The 18,861-nt window shown below is 34.7% G+C and overlaps 1 long non-coding RNA gene across 1 annotated transcript in view; it reads left to right on the top strand.

The window, feature by feature from the left end:
- The first annotated feature begins 5,990 nt into the window (after positions 1 to 5,990).
- LOC139084695 (uncharacterized) overlaps positions 5,991 to 18,861 on the top strand; it is a 72,449-nt gene continuing 59,578 nt past the window's right edge. The window contains exon 1 of the long non-coding RNA XR_011542284.1: positions 5,991 to 6,179. This is a non-coding gene — a long non-coding RNA (uncharacterized lncRNA). The remainder of the gene's footprint in view (positions 6,180 to 18,861) is intronic.

Below are 18,861 nucleotides of genomic sequence, written 5' to 3'. Positions count from 1 at the left end.
AACTACATTTGGCTTTTTGGATGTCACACAATTAGCAAATTAGTCGTTCACTAAGAGTATTCATCTAGGTTTTGTAATACTTTCCCCACCTTAATTTAGAATATTACATGCAAGGGGAAAAAATTGCCTTCTTTTTTATTGCACTCATTGAAATCCCTTCTCTTAATGCTAGGCTCTGGACTTATAGTGGCAGTTAGTTCCGTCATCAGAATATCAGCACTTTGAATGGAATTTTGAAAATTACAAAGACTGCACTGGCATTACAGCAGAATCGATCATTCTCTCTATACGATAAATGCACTCTCATTTTGAAGCTTATCCCTTTAATATAGCCCCCTTTCAAGTCAATTCATTGCATTTATTACAAGTATGAGACGGAAATTACAAACTTCCTCCAAGGTTTTGGATCTTTTGTGGGCAATATTTAAGAGAAAAGGAAGAACTTTTGCTGTTCTTTTATATATGAGACTTAGTGAGTTGAGCTAAAGTTCTAAGTAGAAATAAACTCATTTGCGCTTGTATGTGCAAGTATAAAATACAACATTTATATTCAAGAGAATCCAGAGGTATAATGGAGAACTTTCAATTTCATATTTAAAGTAACCTAATTCTTTCTAACATGGTATACTTCCAAAATGAAATATTCCAAGTATGACTTTCAGAGAGGCCCAGATGCTGTGTTGCATCTCTCTGGAACAGCCATGTTGAAAATTTGCCAAAGGACTGTCATCTCTGTGGACTTCTACTAATGAATCTTGAGTTATCTGAAGCTGGAGAGGAGGCCATTTTATTTCAGTCAATTTCTTTCAGACTTTCATAATTTGCCCATTGGAAGAAAAATATCTGTCCCTCAGCAAATCCAAGAGCAGTTTGTCATGCTCTGCCAGAGGGAGTCACCCTTTACTCCAAGTGGCTACGGGGTACCCAAGAGTGGCAGTGTATGCCATTTCTGGAGAATTGCGGGGCGTGTGACTTGAATGCAATCTGTAGTGTTCTGTCCATCATACCCATTAAGAGAGTTGCACAATGAAATTTCATTTTTTGAGTTGAGTATTTAGCTCTTGAAGTCACTGTGTATTGGTAATGAGACCTTGAATAAGGTCCTCCTCTTAGGAGCTGGCATTGTATAAAATAGTCCTATATGTTCATGCATTTCCATCTGTTTCTCCAAACATGGGTGTTTCTTTACTTGTCAAGTCATTAATCCTCTACTTAATATCACACTCAAGCTGAAACCTAATTATACGAATCCAGAACCACCGCATAATATTGTGAAGACAAGTGCATATATTACTTAAAGTCCCAGTGATAGTTTTAAAGGTTTATATAACTTGGAATCACCATTTTGAATATTATTGGTAAAATTATGAAAAGCAGTTCTAGGATCAAAACACAATGGCATGTTAATTTCATAGTAAAATGTGATCCTGCAACTGTAATTAATATTATCCATCTCAAAGGCTGTGGGTCATTATATAGTTTAATTCAATTATTCTTGATTAAATAGAGTTAGTTCATTGTAGGTATTGGTTAACATAATTCGTGGCAATTTACAGTGGATAGATTTATTAAAGGTATATAGTAAGAAATACTTTATTTAACATATATTTGTACTAGCTTAGTTTTAGAACTCCAAGATCATAATTTACTTTGCTCTGGCAGTACACACACACACACACACACACACACACACACGCACACGCACACACACCCTGTGGTTAGTTTATTCCTTGCTACTTTAACAATCAGTTACTGCTTTGGTGAAAGCCTGAAGCTTAATCCATTAAGAGCCATTCAGAACAAAACAAACAAACAAAGCTTTAACCACTTCAGTAACAACAGTGCAGAACCAACAAGCAGCCTTCTTAGAAAACCCTCGCAATTTTAGGATCAATAGGCTCATACTGGATGCTCCTAAGTGATGAAAGCTAGAACGTTTGTGCTGCCAGGTTTTAGAGAATAAAACAGAGCACAAAAGTGTCTGAGAAAGATAATTTGATAAGTTTAGTTTGGAAATACGCACGTAGTCCAGAGGGCTGACTTAAGTCCTATCAGCAGTCACAATGAAAACAGACTAATTTAAATGCCACTTTGGGCTGAAAATTTTACCTATGTGTCATGAGAGTTGAAACTGTTAAGATCTCTTTCAGCCTTTCTCCAAGTTCTGCTACATACAGCTTTATCATTACGAAATCTTTGGTATAGCTCTACCTATCTCTTTGAAAACAAATCTTATCTAATATCTTCATATTAAAGTATTTAGAAGAATGTTACAGTCTACCTAATTCAGGGCTACAGTTCTAACAATAAAACTTACGAATACATTTATACATGAGAGGAGAAAAAACAAACATTTTTTTCCACAAGATTAAAAGCCTATTCATTTCCTTTTAGAATTATTCCACTGTATATTATCCTTTGTGAAAAACCCATTAGCTTCTTTTATACATCCTCGAGTCTTAAATAATAACCAGTGCCGCAGAATATGTTTTATGGAAAAAAATCTACTGTCATTCCATAGAATTAAAGAAAGGCCTCCCACTTCTTTTGTATTCATTACATTATCCTTTTCAGTTTCTCAAAACAATCTTACAATACTGTATCTCCTGTAGTTATAGTTTTTTAAATGCCTTTACATTTATACTTAATTATAAACTCAGTAATGAAATAGGAGTATTATTTATTGTTTATCTCACAATGTCAGCTGGTTAGACTTTACCCACAAATTATCTGGAGGCATTAAATTATATAGCTTCATAGGTAGTCAACAGACACTGTTGGGATTGCCTGCAGTATGTCTACAGGCTAATTTGCTTACTGAATATTGTCTACTCGTTTACATTTCTGCTTTTTTTCCTCACAAAGCACATCCTCACTGAAGAAATATACTCAATATAAGGAAATTATAAAAGAAATCCTTTTAGTTTAAAAACTATGTATCAGATCAAATGCAGAATAATCTCTTTGCTGAAATGTTATCAAATAACATTGACCGTCGACATTTTGCAGACTAAAGAAATAAATTACCCAGCAATACCATTAAAATGCATGATTTTCCTGTGTGTCAGGAATGCTGTGCAGTTTTGTCTGGATTCATTAAGGCGCTCACTGCATAAGTGCGTTGCCAACCGGGGTGTGGGTGGCTGTAATGGCAGCCTGTAGGTTTGTATGGAAAACAAGTATGGCACTGTGAAAAAAATCCTTCTCTCACCCTACAGATACCTGTACGGAGAGCTTGGGAGGCATTTCCATAGGCTTACTGTCAAGTGAATGTTAAAGCCCCCATTCCCTGGGAAGCAAAGGTAAGTCTGAAAAACGCATTGAAGAAAGAGGAAGGGGGGTGGGGGTGGGGGTGAAATCACCTAGCACTGAAGCAGCCTAACCAAGTGACAGACACGGAGACAACTCTGATGCTGCCAGAACAACACTCTGCACAGCCCACCAGCAAGCAATTTGTCACTGCGACAAGAATATCCTCCGCAATTTGGCATCAGGGTCCTTGGACAGCCAACTGCGCCTGTACAGCACGAGATGTGCTATCGGCAACGGGGAAGATGGGAACCGAGGTTCTCCTTATTACGTCCAAATGTGTTATTTTATGAAAAACATAGCTTTTGTCATGATCAACATAGAGATAGAACAGCAGTAATTGATAATAACTGGGGGCAAATAAGACAACAAATTGAGAAAAATATGTCCTTGTGTGTTTTTGAGGTACCCTGTGTGTTGAGAAGATTTCAGGATATTTGCTGGGTGCGTCTGGTATTTTACGGCACACTCCCCCAGGTTTCATAGAAATAATGAATCCATAGGTGCAAGAATGAACTGGGAAGATTTTTGGTAGTAAACCATTTGCTTTTAGCAGAACATATTCTTTGCTTTGTTTTAGACTGTGTTTGTATATGGTGTGTTGATTAATATGTCGCTGAGTGCAAATCCTTTCTTACTGGTGTGATTTGAACTGAGACAAAGAGTTCAAGGTAAGTTGGGTTATAACCGCGCAAAGGAAAGACCCTTTACTCTTTACATTGCTACCCTGGTAATCTATTATAAAAGTGCAGTAAAGGAGAGAAGCCAGGGGCATAGGATAAAGGTATCTGATAAATAAGCAAGTAGTGTTCCCCTTGCCAATTACTTGGCATCTTACTTTGTAATTAATGCCACCGTAATGAAAAAAGTGGTAGGCATGAAGATTGGGCCTTTTGTGCATTCTATACAGAACCAAACACTCATAAAAATCTAGCTCAAAGCTAGCCTAGTTTGGCTCTCTCCACAATCAAAACTTGCTAGAGAATTAGAACAATCCCATAGGGGGTGTGTGTGCATGCGTGTGTGTGTTGCAATGTATTATATAAGAGTGACATCAGGCAATTGTGGTATTGCTGTCTCCATCACACAGACAAGGGTGTCCTTCATTCCCCAGACATGATGGAAACTTGTACCCATTCTGCCAGAATCTAACATCATGTTATCTATTATGTTGTTCACTAGTTGTCCTATGAAACACTTGAGCTAACTGCTTCTTAAGTGGCTATGACAACTGCCTTACAGTGCCTGGTGTATTTCCCAGTAGCTTATATATTTGTGCTCTTTGGGAACTTTCTGGAAATACTAAAACTACTAAGAGTTAAGTAATAGTGAAAGTGATAATACTAATAGGCATTTTTAAGAAATAGGAAAGAATATAATTTAGGCAATTTTGATATCATTTGAAATACAGTATGAACTTCAAAAATATCCAGCTGGTATCATAAAAATATTCCTTAAAAATATTAAAAAATGTATTTTCTCTGTCCACATAAACTGTGCAGTAATGGATGATTTGGGAATGGGGGATTGGAGAAAGAGTTGTTTAATTCTGAGACTTGGAAATAGTGATAGGGGTGGAGTATGTTGACCAGTATGTACGCGGGTGGTTAAATGCAAAGGCCTGAGATTTAGAGGGAAGGGACAAAGAAAGGGGAGAAGAGACAGGTATATGAGGAGAGAATGTTCAATGCTAGAGGGTACAAAATGCAGTAAAGATCATAAAGGAAACTAACCCCTACTTTTCTAAGCTTTGCATGGGGTGTTTTCCTTGCAACTCCCATTAAAGTCAATGGGAATCATGTAGCTAAAACCCTGTGTAACTCTTTGACAATTTACTTCCTAGTGTCTGGAAAAGGGTACTACCTACTAAGGGCAATTTACTCATTTTAGCTTGTGCCTCCCATACAAAGATGAATTTGATAGCACATAGCAGGAGGAAAAGAGAGACTGCATTTAAGATTTTGTTATTGCAAAGGAAATCATCATTGAAAAATGTCGCCTAAACTCTCACCTTGTTTAGCAACAACAATAAACAGAGACAGGCAATCCACTGAAAGAATATGAAAAGAAGTATGGACTTGATTACAGGAAAAATGGTGATTGCTAGTATGAGGGTTGTTTTTTTTCCCCCTTTTTAAATTCTCAAGCTCTGAACACAATCGCAGGGTAATAAGAATAGAGGACAATTCTTAAGACACCAAATTGAAGCTCTTGATTACTTGCTTTTTCCCATGTACCTCAAGTTGTATGTATGTAAATGTAGATGTGGAATCTTTACAAAATCTTTAATAATACAAATACAGTGAAGGGGGGGTTACCATAAGCTTCCAGTTATAGGTAGAAATATAGATAAAAGGACAAATACTTACCCTGCTGTAAGCAGTAAATGAATAAACGCACTGTATCCTCTAACATTATTTTTGAAAGCTATAGAATGTGCATGTTAAAAAGTGCATGCTATTTATAATCTCTTTCATGAACTTCAAAGTCAGAAAACTAACACTGGTTTTCAAAGTCTTTATTTTTATCATAAGGTGCTATATTTCTTTACTCTCAAATGAAATGTCTATGTAGGTGCTATAAAGCTTTACTGATATAATTTTTATAATTGTACAACCATATAATAAGTTTATGTAGGCTGAAGATATAGCTTCTGTGTTTTTTGAGTCCCTTCTCTGTGATTTGTTTGTGACTTGTCCTTTGGAGGGTGAAGAAGTAAGACCCTACTTGGCTCTGCTTTTTAGCGCATGGAGCAGAAATACATCCATGAACAACTGCCTTCGCAAGTTGATTACCGGGCAATATAATTTCTCAGTTTTTATGGGTAAATGAGTGCTTCTCGTCATGGACTAGCTTGCGCTTCAATTTAGGTAAGCATACTGCTGCAGCAGCCTTGAAACCATTGCTCTCTGATTGTGCCAATTAGCAAATCCTGAACTTTACCACCAGGAAAAGACATAGCTCCACAGTCATGAGTGCCTGGCTTTTGAGAATTAGAGTAATTGTGTCACGAAACCTACCATTGATTTTCGGATAGACATCTCAAAAATTTTGTAAGAGTTAAAACCCTTCTGAAAGCACACTGATATTTTTTTGTGGCAGAAATAATACATAGGATGAATACAGTGATTTGGTATGTGAGGACATTTAAGAGAGCGAGATTTTTTCTTGAACAGAATTTGGATATGTTTTTGGACTGAATCTTTGATTCTAAATTTCTTGTTGGAGGGTTATGACTGTGTGAGAACTTCTGAAATCTGATTCCTTGGAGGAGGGGGTTGAGAATTCACAAAATAATGAAAAGCACGTGCTGTTACTCAAGTAGATTATAATACTATTCTAAAATCATGGACAATGATAAGTTTAAGACGTTAAAATTCTCTGAGTTTTACTTTTAAAACTCACAGCTGGTTCTTACATCCCAGGCCGTTCATCGTTTGTGACCAGATCACATATCCTTAACCAAATACACATTAAAAGATATCTCTTCACAAATTAAACCTGAATTGAATTTAGCACATGAAGCTCTTTAGTTATCTATTGTTTTTCAACTGTCTCTTCTTACAGTATTTTTATAACCAACAAGAATAAGTTAACATCGGTATTTAAAACAAAAAAAAAAGTCAGATATTACAGTGGCCATGTCATTCATAATGTTACAGAAACTTGTTTTCCTCTTATGTTATAGTGCCATTGTTTCATTTTGGGCAAGAAACTGAATAATCATGAACATATTTCATAGAATCAAAGATGTACAGGATTACATATTCTAGATCTCTGATTTTAGGGATTATCTTTGCCATGATCTGGATGAGTTATATACTTAGACTAATTAAATTCTAAAATTAATCTCTGTTTATTTCAGACTTGTTTTGCTGGAAATTTACTGTAAATCAATGTTTGCTAGCACTGACGTTTAAGACATCTTTCAATATTCATTTTTTTCACATCTCCCTCCACACGGTTAAGAAATTATTATGACTTTGACATGACATCTATGCAGTCATTTTGTAGTATATGTAGTTGAGAAAGACATACAGAAATAATATATTTTCCCTTGCAATATCTCAAAATCACAGATTTGGTTTGCAATGCGCACACACACTGCATTTCTTTTTACTCAATGAGCACATTTTGAATATATTTGCCCTGAAACACTTTCCCAGTCTCAGGAATGGTGTTTTGTGAACTGATTTTATCACCTGTACAAGAGAATTATACAAACGTTCTCACTACAAAACCAAACAAGTATATAGTTAAATTAATGATTAATTATATTCATAAGGATAAGTTTCTATACATTATTTTCTTTACTGTGACCACATTCGTCTTTTTCCTATGTCCTTATTTATCTGTATTTCTTTAAACGTGATACTTGAATAGCTTTCTACAACTCAAATATATTTGGAAAGCTAAAGCGTGGAGGAAGGAAATTTTTGGATAGGGGCATGGTACTGTTAACGATGTTAATTCTCTGGCTCCAAACGTCTTTAGGATTTTTCATATGGTAAATTCCTGATGCTTCACTTCAAAGATTTGAGGCCTGAACTCTTCTTTGCTACATTTAAGAAAAGGAATCCACTGTACAATGGACTAAGTTGTCTGGAGCAAAAGGGCAACCAACATCACACGTGCTTGTTTGGGACGAAAGCACGAAAAGGAAATCCTGCCAAGCAGTGTTAAGTTGTCTGCTCCTCCTTGATGTGTGTGCCTGACTTCTTTAACATTAGGGGGATCTGAGCACAGGTATTCAAAGAGGAAGATGCCTTTTAAGGGGAAATGAGATTTGGAAATTTTTCAAAGATACCCTGAAACAGACAGGGGAAAATCTCTTTCAAATAGTAGGAACTCTGAGGCTTAAAAATGGTGGTGCAGAATGAAAAACATTTTGTTTTTACAGTTCTAAAACTAAGGTGATGGTTCAGGTGAAATGCAACATAATTTTCATAATTATTTAAGTGTGAAAGGCACATAATTTGTAGGTTCATTCACGGTCTTTCAAGTGGCAGTGTTGGGCAATGGAAAAACCAAGAGGATTATTTCTCTGGTTTTTCAAAATCATGCTATATAAATTTGAGCAAGTCATTTAACTGTTCAGGGCCTACAATGGTACAAACAAACAAGATTCAACACTGTTAACATAAGAAGGAATGCAAATTTTTTCAGATTATTTCTGATGCCTGACTTTCCATTGTTGTTTGAGCTTTTACGCTCTAAAAGCGTATATTCTATTTGCTATGATAGTTTCATTTATTTACTCATTTCTTCATTCAAAGATATATACTGAGTATTGACTAAAAGGGCGTGACTATACTTGCTATCAGTTATTCAGAGACTACTAAAATAAAGTCCCAAACCTTCAAAATACTCATAGTCTGATGATTGAAGCAATGAACCCAAATTAACAAAACAGTATAACGAAGGCTATGAAAAATGCATGCCCACATTTCTATGGGAAGTCAGAGGAGGAGCTTCTGCCTTTGCCTCAGAGACTAGAAGGCTTCACAGAGGAGGTGATCACTGAGTGGATTGATGGTAAAAGTGGGACCACTTCAACTTCTTGCCAAGTGACCAAAGATTGCCACAGGCAGGCTGAGTTAATTTGCGCTGTTTGGGAGGCCCTTTGCTTTAAAACATTCTTTTTGTGTTTGCCTTTACAAGTATACATACTTGTGATGTTCTGCTTCTATCAATTTGTTCTGAAATTGGATTTTCTTTCTTGTCCTTTGTATTACATAGAAAGGAAAGGGGAAAACAGTAACTAGTAAATATAAATATGTGATTAATGTCATGATTACTTTCTACCCATTCAATACCTCTATTTTTTGAATGGGGGTGTGTGTGTGTGTGTGTACATATGAAAAATTAAAGTAAACATGAGTTAACATGACGATGAGAATTTTATGATCTCTTTTGAGATAACAGGAGTGATGCTGTTGTATTAACAAACTCAGATAGGGAAATCTACATTCAACTTGTTTGAAATATTTGAGGAAATTCTAGGGATTTCCAAGAGCAGCTAAATATATAAAGCATTTTTTTTTCTTTCTATTATACAATGTGTTAGAAGGATTCTCTTTCTAGCAGGTGTGAAAAAGAAGCAGGTAGCAGGAGGGCTTGATACTTAGAAAATATTTGAAACAAAATCAGAATTTAATGATCTAGGCCAGTGATTCTCAAAGTATAATGTGCCTAAGAACCACCTGGAGAACTTGTTAAAGTACAGTAGGCCTGGGGTTGGACCGATGAATTTTCATTTTTCACAAACTCACAGGTGATGCTGATGCTGCTGGTTGAGGATCACACTTTGAGAACCACTAATCTAGACCAGCGCTTCTCAAATTTAATCTGTCTATGAATCTCCTGGGGATCTTGTCAAATTGAAGATACTGATTCAGTAGGCCTGGGGTGGGCAAGAGAATTTGCATTTCGAACAAGCTCAAAAGTGTTGCTAATGCTACTGGTCTGCAGAATGGCCTGTGAGAAGCAAGGACCGATGATTTCCTACCTCATGAATCCAAGTCATATGACATGGCTTGGTGATTTCAGAAAATAATAGGATGAAATAATGATTTTAAGTTCATTTCCTGAGCAAATAAGATCGTGTTCTTAACCAACAAAGGCTAATAAAGAATTAATGTTTTTTTCTTGTATATCATGTGAATAAATATTACAACCCCACTGAGAGAAGTATTCACTGAGATCCCGTTTCCCGTATAAAATGCCTGCCCTAGTTACTGTAAAAGATTAGGTGAAACATAGGTTTCTTCTTTTAAGTAGTTTCCATAACTACCTTGGAACTTTAGAAATGAAACCGTACGCTGATTGGCCATGCATTAAATGCATGTATTTCTCTGATTCTGATAAATTATGTATAAATACGGAAGGTAAAAAAAGGGTTGGTCTAATATCTCAAAAGAAAACAATCTTAGAAATAGTACACTGTTCAATTTGTGTTATCCAGCCCTCCCATTTTAAAAATTCTGTTTAGTTAGACAAGTTCTATTCCTATAAAGCAAAGGTTAAATTAAACCTAGTGAAATGAGCTGGAAAATATACTTAATTTTCGTTAGATAACAGTCCCTCGTGGATTATATGGGTGCAGGTGTGAAAGAGCCTGACTGATAAGTGTTGGCTGTCTTCAACCTACATTTTCTAGGAATTGATAATTCTTCGTTCCCTCTCTTCTGTGTATACCTTTTAAAAAGTAGAGGATTGAAATAACAGTAATGATAGTACGTTAAGGGATTTCTGTAGAAATTTCTAACAGAACATTCAAATAAAGAATACAAGAAATAGCACCTGTAGTATATACTTTGGCCAACTTTGAATGATTTTTAAGTACTATGGGGATTCTGCATTCCTATTCTTCTTATGCCCCTTCCATTCACAAATTTCCAAGTGATATGGTACTGTTAAATTCAATGACTCAACATGGTTTTTGCATAATTAATAGTAAATTTCTCAGGTTTTTTTTGGTAGACTGGATCAAATATGGGTAACTGATCAGGTTAATGTCAATACCCAAGCCCTCAGCCAAAAAATGTAAAAATATTTGAAGTATTAGTATAATTCTATCATTTCTTTTTGCCTCAGGTATGTGACTTTTTGTATTGTCATTTCTGAGGATAAATGATTATCTTTGCAACAATAATTTATGATTACGTATTTTGTCATTTCTAGTCCTTCTTCCCATTTCCCAAGGGTATTATTTTCTGATCCTCTCACCAAGTTGGACTATTACAAGAAAGAATTTTACTTGCAGATGTTTGACTTCTTAAAACAACACACTTAACGTCTTTAGTTAATATCTATCAAAAAGCAGTTGCAAACAATAAGATTTTAAAATGTAGGTGTTTGGCCAAGGAGGGCAGTGGTTCTTAACCTTTTTGGAAATATGACCCTTTATAAAAGCTGTGGCTCCTCTTCACAGAAAATTCTTATGAAACACACACAAAGAAATATCGCATACGAAGTAGCGCATAGTCACTGGACTTTTAAAGGAAGATGAACAACTCTGATCTTGATATTGACGAGCGGTTAACCAAAATGCCATCTTTTTTTTCTCTTCTTTCTCACATAGACATTGAAACCAGATGGATCAATACACTGTTTTTCTAAATACATAGTTTTGTTTTTATTGTGTAAACTTTGCCTTACAAATAAGACTTTATACTGATTTGTAACATGGAAGCAAGTGGACATCTGGCTTCTGCGAAAAATATGATTCACTCATTTGCATTTTTAAATTCCATTCATTCCATTTTTAAATTGTTCACTTGTCCTCTTTGCTCTTTCTAAAAGCAACTCTTCTCGGCTCTCTTCAATTTCGAATACCCACAGAGTTTATGTTACTTACAATTCAGAACATCGTCTCTTTAAAATTTTCAAATGAAAATCAATATTCAAGGTCCACAGCATGAAGAAACCCGCAATCTAGGTAACCAAGAAGTTAGTTGAAAATCAGCAAGGAATTTGGATGACAAAAATCAATTTACTCCTAGTACTTTATATTGATCTTGGATGACTTTGAAAGACCTTTCAAAGGCCATTTAAAAAATTTCAGGATCAAAATACTAGTAAATAATTAAATTTATTCTTTATGTTGGTTATGATATTTCTTCAAAAATATTTTGGGTATATAAAGTGTTCCTATCACTAATGATATGCTGCATACAAATTCTGTGATGAAAGATGATAGTACTATTTGTTTGTTCATAAATATTATTTACAGCAATAGTTTTTATGAGTAAAGCTTGAAAGTATAAGAACTTGAAACTTGCAAGATTTATTCCTCTGTTCTCTGCCCTAGTCCTTAGTCTTGATAGTGGAAAATCCAGAATCTAATAATTTCCACAGCATTGAAATTTCATGATAACCAAGAACAGAAAAACTCAGAAATTTCACTCCAAGTTTAGCTAACACTTCTCATGAGTGTTTCATTCCTCATCTTAAATAATTGGCCTGTTTGGAACCCTAGCATTTGAAAAGGATAGTCTTGAATAAATAGTTAAATTTAATCTTTTTGTATATTTCCCTATCACCAACTGGTTGTATCTTGGAAAAATGTCAATGAGTGTATATGTGTGTGTAAATGAAACAATTTTCTTCCAGTTGTGTGGAATAGCTGATGAGTCTAAAACCAGACAAGAGAAACAGGGATAACCAAGATAGGCAATGATGAGAGAATAAGAGAAGTTAGTTCATCATGACCCTCAGCTATGAATTTTGGACTCGATTCTGAAAGCATACCAGAAGATAGTGCTTATCTAAGAATATCGATCACATGAGTTTTTAAAGAGATTTAGTTAAAGATCACTTAGCAGGGACAGTAGAGAGGTATAGATGGGAAACTCGAGTAAGAAGACCAAGTGGTGGAAGTTCTTAAGCTCTGAGCTTGCAAGCTCTCATTTATAATACGTCTCACTACTGATGTTCTTTGCTAACATCATACAATTGAGAAAATTCCTTGAAGAACATACTGGACTTGAAATTAGGAGAAGGGAATTTGGTTAGATTTCCCAGCCTGGATTTCATGACAGCTATCACAGTGAACTAAATCACATTTCCTCTCAGGATTTGGTGCCTATGATTGGGGAGAAATAAATGATTGTTTTAGTAATTTGGTCCATAGAGCTGTTAGAGAATGAGAGCCCTCTTCTTGAGGTCCAGGCATTATAAACCTGTTTGAGACAAGTTGGAGAATTTTAGAAGCTAGAATCATAGAAGTAGATCACTCCTACAACTAACTACACACTAGGAAAGCTGATCCCCAGAGTAACCGGAATCCTAACCAAGATAGACTAACGTGATTCCAGTGAGATAAGGCAAATTGGTCCCATCAATCATTTCAGAAATGCATCAACTTTTCTGTTCTGAGGAGATTGAGATGTACGATCATCAGGACACCCACTACATCTTTTGAGACATTGTCTCAAAATACGGCTTTCAAATAGTTTCAAAATATTAATACTTTCAAATATGTTGCAGGAAGTTCAATATGGATGTAACAATCTTCAGTTCCTTTAGGACAAGAAGCAGTCCACTTCTGTCTCTTTCCAACTGGTGCAGCTGTCAGAATTCTGGATCAGGGGGCACATCTCTCTTAAAAGGAAATTTAGCTGCCCTCTTGGTAGGAGACAGTAAAACTCTGTAAGGTGTTGAATGACAATTAGCACGTCAGTCAGGCTTTCTATCTGATGTAATCAAAAGAATTAAAGGAGCCTTGAAAAAACAGTTCTGGAGAGAAATGTAGAAATTTGTCCAAAGCATATTTGTCTGGAGCAAATATTCATAGACTTCTCCACTGAAGGAGATGCTAAACACTCTTCTGAAAATGACTAGAGGAGTCTGTGTTTGATAAATTAAGTCAAAGGAGAAGTTGGATGTTTCAGCTGGCTGGTTGCAAAACAAGTACTGAATCAATCAGTTGCCCCCTTTTAGTAAAAATCCAGCTGGATTTTGGCTGTGTTTTTGATTGATTCTGCCTCTCTTGTGAGATGGGATAATAGTTTCATCCCTTACTTATTTCATACGTACGTAGCCAGAACACAATAAGATAATTATTTCTCAATATAATAACTTTTGAGATTTTAGGGGAAAAAAATGCAAGCACATAAAAATCTAAGACATGAGCATCCTATTGTGCTTTATAGTGCCTTTCATTTGGAGTTATTCTTGTAGAGGTATTTGTACATTGAAGTTCTTAACTTCTCTTTGCCATTAGTAAAACTGAAGACCAAAATCTTCATGAAGCCAATATAGAACCCAAAGCTATAGAATTTCTTTATTGGTGTAATAAGTCAGCAAAGAACATGAAAAGCCAAAGCTAAGACTTTTCTTCTGAAGCCTATTTTCATTACCATGTAATGATGTGTTTTATGTTAAGTAAACTTTTCATTGAAGTAAAACACATATTCAAAAAAATGCACCAATGTAAGTGTACATATTATTGAATATTTGAATAAAGTGAACACATCCATGTAATCCTCAATGATTTCAAGAAATAGAACATTATTCAAATATAAAAAAATTCCTCTTGCTCCCATCCTGTCACTACCCCCCGAAAGAAATCACTCTCTCGATTCCTATTTCCTCTGATGAATTTTATGTTGTTGACCTTTACATAAGTAGTAACATATGGTATGTGCTTTGTTACACCCATGCAGTGATACAAATGTGATGTAATTGTGGTTGATTTATTTTCATTGCTGTGGAGTATTTCATCACAGGAATATACCAAAATTCATTTATCCCTACTTTTGATGGACATGGTTTGGTTCTAATTTTTCACTTCTATTCATCTTCTGATATGTGTGTCAGGCACATAAGTAAACTTTTCTGTTCATATATAGCTAGGAGTGGAAATCCTGGGTAATGACTTGTGGTAGATTTGACCAAACAATTTTCCGAAGGGGTTGTGCCATTTCATGCTTGCACCAGCGATGTCTGAAGTTACTTCATATCCTCACCAGGATTTGGTGCTATTACTCTATTTAATTTTAGCCATTTGGTGGGTATGTAGTGATATCTCATTGTGATTTTAATTTGCACTCCTTAGGCAACTAGTAAGCTTTGGCCACTTTTTCTGTGTTTATTGGCCATTGGATATTTTCTTTCGTGAAGCATCTGTTGCCTACTTTTCTTTTGGGTTGTTTGTCTTTTTTTCTTACAGTTCTGTGGTACTTGCTATATTCTTCATATATGTCCTTTGTGAGATAAATACTTTGCAAACACCTTTTTCCAGTCTATCGTTTGCCTTGTTCACTTTCTTAGTAGTGTCTTTGGATGAACATAGTCTCTTAATTTTAATGTTGTCTTTTCCTTTGCGGTTAGTGCATTTTGTGTCCTGTTAAAGATATCTTTACCTCCCCCGAGGGTGTGACAATATACTCCTATTGTTTGGGAAAGCTTATTTTTACATCCTTTTATTTTTATCCTTTTATTTTTACATCCATGGACCACCTGAATCGATTTTTGTGTATGCTGTAAAGTAAGAATCAATTATAATTTTTTCTTTATGTATAATCAGTTGGCCCAATACCATTTATTGAAAAAACAATTCTCTCAATATTGCAGTGCTGTGTCGCTTTGGTCATAAATCAAGTGATTCTGTGTATGTGTAGATCTGTCTTTTGATTCTTCTTTAAGTTTTCTTATGCACTACACTGTCTTGATTATTGTACTTTGTACTAAGTCTTGATTTCTAGTAATGTATATCCTTTGATTCTGTTCTTTTTCAAGATGATCTTGGATTTTTTTATTCATTTGCATTTAAAGTTGTCCTGCTGATTTCCACATTTAAAAATGTCTACTAGAATTTTGATTGAGAATGCATTGAATCTATATATCATTTTTGGGAGAAATGCTGTGTTTTCAGTATTGTATTCTGTTCATAAGCATGCTAAGTCCTTTCATTTATAGTTTTTATAGTTTTATTTAATTTCTATCAGTAATATTTTTCAGTTTTATGGGTAGAGATCTTATACGTATTTTGTTAGGTTTTTCCTTTGGCATTTGCTATTTTGGATGCTATTGCAAATTGTATGTATATTTTTAAAATTTTGTTTTCTAACTGTTTGTTAAAGGTATTTGGAAATACAGTTTATTTTTTTATATTGACCATTTACTCAGTTCTAGTTTTCTTTCTCTCTCTCTCTCTTTCTTATCTAGTCGTATATCTCTTCTTTCTTTCTTTTTTTTTTTGCTTAGTACTCTGACCAAATGTTGAACAGAAGAAGGACTAATGGACATCTTTGTTTCTTTCCCAGTCTCATGGAGGAAAAATTTCTATATTTCACTATTACATATGACAGTTGCTCTAGGTTTTATATCGATACCTATTAACAGATTAAGGAAATTTTAATCTATTCCTAAAAGTGTATTGATTAATTTTCAAACATCTGTAGATTTTCCACTTATCTTTTTTAAAAACTGATTTCTAATCTAATAGCAATGAGGTCAGAGAATACAGCATGATTTCAATTCTCTGTTATTTGTTGAACATAAACCAACATTGATACAATGTGGTCTATTTTGGCATATATTCCAAGTGCACTTGAAAGAATGTATATTCTATCACATTTGAAGACAGTGTTCTAAATAAGTCAATTAGCAAGAGTATTTCTTTTCATGCTAAAATCTTCTATAGCCTTACTGGTATTTTGTCTATTTTTTAATTATTACTAAGAGAAGCATGTTAAAATCTTCCAAGTTGATTTTTGATTTGTGCATTTCCCTCTATTTCTATCTTATTTTGCTTCATATATTTTGAAGCAATGTTATCAGATATACTTAAATTTAAAATTGCTATATTTTCCTGATATAGTAAATCTTTTATTATTAGGAAATGCCCCTGTTTATCTCTAACAAGATTCCTTGCCTAAAGGTCTACTTTGTTTTATGTCAGTATTGTCACACCAGTTTTCTTTGGTTAGTGTTTGCAAGATATATGTTTTCCATCCTTTACTTTCAACCTCACTGTGATATTTAAGGACTTTTTTTTTGAGGAAGATTGGCTCTGGGCTAACATGTATTGCCAATGTTACTCTTTTTGCTTGAGGAAGATTGTTGCTGAGAGAACATCTGTGCCAATCTTCCTCTATTTTATGTGAGACGCTGCCGCAGTGACTTGATGAGCAGTGCGAGGTCCGTGCCTAGGATTCAAACCTGTGAACCCCAGGCTGCTGAAGCAGAGAGCATGAACTTAACCACTACACCACCAGACCAGCCCCCTAAGGATATTTTTATTAAATAGCATGGAGTTGGGCTTTTTTTGTTTTTTGTAAATCATCTCACATCTTTGTTTTCACAATGGTGTATTTAGTCCACTTATGTTTAATGTAATTGCTGATTCATTTGAATTTATGTTTACTATCCTACTATTTATTTCCTACTTATTCCACTTGTTTTAGGTTACTTTTATTTTCTTCCTTTTCTTATTTTACACTAATAAAATGTTTTTAGCAATCCATGCTCCCTCCCTGAGCCCCTAACTAGTTTGCTAATTATATTTCACTATTTTTTTATTTATTACCCTAGAGATTAGAACTCAAATCCTTATTTTATGACCATCTGTTTTAAATTTCTACTTTTACTACTTCCCAGACAATGCAAAGTACTTATAACATTTTATTTCCATGTACCTGTTTCTTGACTTTTATATTACTGTTGACACATATTTTAGTTCTAACTATATTTTAAATCACAAACTATATAATTTTTTTTATGTAGATTAAGACCTATTTTAATGTGTAAACATATTTACTTTTTCCATTGCTTTTCATTCCTCTGCATTTCTGTGTTTGCTTTTGGATTCATTTTATTCTGCTCAAGTGAATCTTTTACTATTTTCTTTAACGTGAGTCTACTGCTATGAATAATCTTAGTTTTTGTATTTTTATTTCATCTTCATTTATTGAAGGATATTTCATCTGGGTATAAAATTCAAATTTAGTAGTTGTTTAATTCTTTCAGCACTTTAAAGATCTTTCATTATCTTCTGGCTTCCATTGTTTCTTTCACTTCTTTGAAAGTAATTACTTTTTCACCCTTTGAGTGCTCTTAAGATTAAACTCTTTGTCTATGGTTTTTGCCTGTTTTAGACTGAAGAACCTCTGTGTGATTTCCTATGTGCAATTTTCTCTGTATTTTCCTGTTTGGGATTCATAAGACATCCTGAGTTTGTCTTTGCAGTTTTTCTTCAACATTTAAAAATTCTTGGTAATAATTTCTGCAATATTGCATTTGACACATTCTCCCTCTGCTCTCTTTCACGGACTTAAATTGCCTGTTTGCTAGAACTTTTCTTTACCACAACCCACATATATCTTATGACATTTTCTATACTTTCCTTTCACTTTATTCTACATGCTTCAGTCTGGATATTTTCTAGTGGCTGATCTTCCACCTCCATAAGCTCTTCTCAAACTCTTTCCAAACTACTGTTAAGCCTATCTTGGAAATCTGAATGAGTTACTATAAATTTTAGATATAAAATTTTTATTTGTTTCTTTTTGTATATTCCAGTTGTATGATAAGATTCTCTGGCTTGTTTTGTTTCTTGGACATATTGATCAACTTATCTTAAATTTGATGTATGATAACTCTAATATTTGTGTCACCTATGGATCTGTTTCTATTGTCTGCTTGTTATTTTGATACTTTTTCTTCAACAGGATGACAGTTTTTTAAATTGAATCCTAGACATTGTGTTTGATTGTAGAAACTGATTTCTGTTATGTCATTCCAGAGAGATTCATTCTATCCCCAGTCAGGTAGCAAAAGGATAGAACAGATCAATGTAATGATGGATTGAACTGTCTGGAGGCTGATTTTCTGTCTGTGTAAGGCTTGGTCTTCTTCTCATTCACCCTTTCCAAATGTATGATTTTCCATGGTCCCCAAGTGAGAGTCTTCACAGGGCCACGAGAATACCAATACCCTGTCTTGCTTTATATTTGCTTTCTGCTTGACTCCTTAGCCTAATGCTTGATGCAGCTGTATTGGTAACTTCTATGAAAAGAAGAGATTCTTCATTTTTGGGGGGGTTCT

The sequence above is a fragment of the Equus przewalskii genome, chromosome 1 (genome assembly GCF_037783145.1).
Source record: "Equus przewalskii isolate Varuska chromosome 1, EquPr2, whole genome shotgun sequence".
In the NCBI taxonomy this organism is placed as follows: domain Eukaryota; kingdom Metazoa; phylum Chordata; class Mammalia; order Perissodactyla; family Equidae; genus Equus; species Equus przewalskii.
Note: the sequence above shows the minus strand (reverse complement) of the source record. Positions and strands in the feature narration are given on the sequence as shown.